The sequence below is a fragment of the Mixophyes fleayi genome, chromosome 3 (assembly GCF_038048845.1).
Source record: "Mixophyes fleayi isolate aMixFle1 chromosome 3, aMixFle1.hap1, whole genome shotgun sequence".
Taxonomy (NCBI): domain Eukaryota; kingdom Metazoa; phylum Chordata; class Amphibia; order Anura; family Limnodynastidae; genus Mixophyes; species Mixophyes fleayi.
This window is the reverse complement of record NC_134404.1, coordinates 71,380,455-71,382,954: the sequence shown is the minus strand read 5'-3', so window position 1 is coordinate 71,382,954 and position 2,500 is coordinate 71,380,455. Positions and strand designations below refer to the sequence as shown.

The window sequence follows — 2,500 nt, the reverse complement described above, 5'->3', positions numbered from 1 at the left end:
AAGCCGGAACAAGAGAGAAAAAAAAAGGCCTACAGCACCTGGTATTCCCAGGTGGTCTCCCACCCAAGTACTAACCAGGCCGGCCCTGCTTAGCTTCCAAGATCAGATGAGATTGGGCTTGTTCAGGGTGGTGTGGCTGTAGGTATTGTTTTCCTATTGACCTACATCTCTTATACATCTAGAAACCAGCATTGAAGGAAGCCGGAACAAGAGAGAAGAAAAAAAGGCCTACAGCACCTGGTATTCCCAGGTGGTCTCCCATCCAAGTACTATCCAGGCCCGCCCTGCTTAGCTTCCAAGATCAGACGAGATTGGGCTTGTCTAGGGTGGTGTGGCTGTAGGTATTGGCTTCCTAATGACCTACATCACTTATACATTTTAAAACCAGCATTGAAGGAAGCCAGAACAAGAGAGAAAAAAAAAAGTACTAACCAGGCCCGGACCTGCTTAGCTTTCAAGATCAGACGAGATTGGGCTTGTTCAGGGTGGTGTGGCTGTAGGTATTGGTTTCCTATTGACCTACATCTCTTATACATCTCAAAACCAGCATTGAAGGAGGCCGGAACAAGAGAGAAAAAAAAAAAGGCCTACAGCACCTGGTATTCCCAGGTGGTCTCCCATTCAAGTACTAACTAGGCCCGGCGCTGCTTATCTTTCAAGATCAGACGAGATTGTGCTTGTTCAAGGTGGAGTGGTTGTAGGTATTGGTTTCCTACTGACCTACATCTCTTTTACATCTCAAAACCAGCATTGAAGAGAAGCCGGAACAAGAGAGATAAAAAAAAAAGGCCTACAGCAGCTGGTATCCCATCCAAGTACTAACCAGGCCCAGCCCTGCTTAGCTTCCATGATCAGACGAGATTGGGCTTGTTCAGGGTGGTGTGGCTGTAGGTATTGGTTTCCTATTGACCTACATCTCTTATAATCTCAAAACCAGCATTGAAGGAAGCCGGAACAAGAGAGAAAAAAAAAGGCCTACAGCACCTGGTATTCCCAGGTGGTCTCCCACCCAAGTACTAACCAGGCCCAGCCCTGCTTAGCTTCCAAGATCAAACGAGATTGGGCTTGTTCAGAGATGTGTAGCTGTAGGTATTGGTTTTGTATTGACCTACATCTCTTATAATCTCAAAACCAGCATTGAAGGAAGCCGGAACAAGAGAGAAAAAAAAAGGCCTACAGCACCTGGTATTCCCAGGTGGTCTCCCACCCAAGTACTAACCAGGGCCCGGCCCTGCTTAGCTTCCAAGATCAGATGAGATTGGGCTTGTTCAGGGTGGTGTGGCTGTAGGTATTGTTTTCACTATTGACCTACATCTCTTATACATCTAGAAACCAGCATTGAAGGAAGCCGGAACAAGAGAGAAGAAAAAAAGGCCTACAGCACCTGGCATTCCCCAGGTGGTCTCCCATCCAAGTACTAACCAGGCCCGGCTCTGCTTAGCTTCCAAGATCAGATGAGATTAGGGTTGTTCAGGGTGGTGTGGCTGTGGGCATTGGTTTCCTATTGACCTACATCTCTTATACATCTCAAAACCAGCATTGAAGGAGGCCGGAACAAGAGAGAAAAAAAAAAGCCTACAGCACCTGCTATTTCCAGGTGGTCTCCGATCCAAGTACTAACCAGGCCCAGCCCTGCTTAGCTTCCAAGATCAGACAAGATTGGGCTTGTTCAGAGTGGTGTGGCTGTAGGTATTGTTTTCCTATTGACCTACATCTCTTATACATCTAATAACAAGCATTGAAGGAAGCCGGAACAAGAGAGAAAAAAAAAAGGCCTACAGCACCTGGTATTCCCAGGTGGTCTCCCATCCAAGTACTAACCAGGCCTGGCCCTGCTTAGCTTCCAAGATCAGACGAGATTGGGCTTGTCTAGGGTGGTGCGGCTGTAGGTATTGGCTTATTAATGACCTACATCACTTATACATTTTAAAACCAGCATTGAAGGAAGCCAGAACAAGAGAAAAAAAAAAAAGTACTAACCAGGCCCGGACCTGCATAGCTTTCAAGATCAGACGAGATTGGGCTTGTTCAGGGTGGTGTGGCTGTAGGTATTGTTTTCCTATTGACCTACATCTCTTATACATCTAGAAACCAGCATGAAGGAAGCACGATCAAAAGAGAAAAAAAAAAGCCTACAGCACCTGGTATTCCCAGGTGGTCTCCCATCCATGCACTAACTAGGCCTGGCGCGGCTTATCTTTCAAGATCAGACGAGATTGGGCTTGTTCAGGGTGGGTGTGGCTGTAGGTATTGGTTTCCTCTTGACCTACATCTCTTATACATCTCAAAACCAGCATTGAAGGAGGCCGGAACAAGAGAGAAAAAAAAAAAGCCTACAGCACCTGGTATTTCCAGGTGGTCTCCCATCCAAGTACTAACCAGGCCCAGCCCTGCTTAGCTTCCAAGATCAGACAAGATTGGGCTTCTTCAGGGTGGTGTGGCTGTAGGTATTATTTTCCTATTGACCTACATCTCTTATACATCTAAAAACAAGCATTGA

General features: G+C 46.4%; 1 non-coding gene and 8 pseudogenes across 1 annotated transcript; all 9 read right to left on the bottom strand.

Annotated features, from left to right (window-relative positions):
• Nucleotides 1–26: 26 nt before the first annotated feature.
• On the bottom strand, nt 27–144 carry LOC142147782 (5S ribosomal RNA; annotated as a pseudogene).
• An 81-nt stretch (nt 145–225) lies between these two features.
• Nucleotides 226–343, bottom strand: LOC142145155 (5S ribosomal RNA; annotated as a pseudogene).
• Nucleotides 344–584: 241 nt separating this feature from the next.
• On the bottom strand, nt 585–703 carry LOC142146431 (5S ribosomal RNA; annotated as a pseudogene).
• A 269-nt stretch (nt 704–972) lies between these two features.
• On the bottom strand, nt 973–1,091 carry LOC142145169 (5S ribosomal RNA; annotated as a pseudogene).
• A 79-nt stretch (nt 1,092–1,170) lies between these two features.
• Nucleotides 1,171–1,290, bottom strand: LOC142146699 (5S ribosomal RNA). The gene has a single exon (XR_012690000.1). It is a non-coding gene; the product is annotated as a 5S ribosomal RNA (ribosomal RNA).
• An 82-nt stretch (nt 1,291–1,372) lies between these two features.
• Nucleotides 1,373–1,492, bottom strand: LOC142145552 (5S ribosomal RNA; annotated as a pseudogene).
• An 80-nt stretch (nt 1,493–1,572) lies between these two features.
• Nucleotides 1,573–1,691, bottom strand: LOC142146069 (5S ribosomal RNA; annotated as a pseudogene).
• Nucleotides 1,692–1,772: 81 nt separating this feature from the next.
• On the bottom strand, nt 1,773–1,891 carry LOC142145186 (5S ribosomal RNA; annotated as a pseudogene).
• A 439-nt stretch (nt 1,892–2,330) lies between these two features.
• On the bottom strand, nt 2,331–2,449 carry LOC142147815 (5S ribosomal RNA; annotated as a pseudogene).
• Between the last annotated feature and the right edge of the window lie 51 nt (nt 2,450–2,500).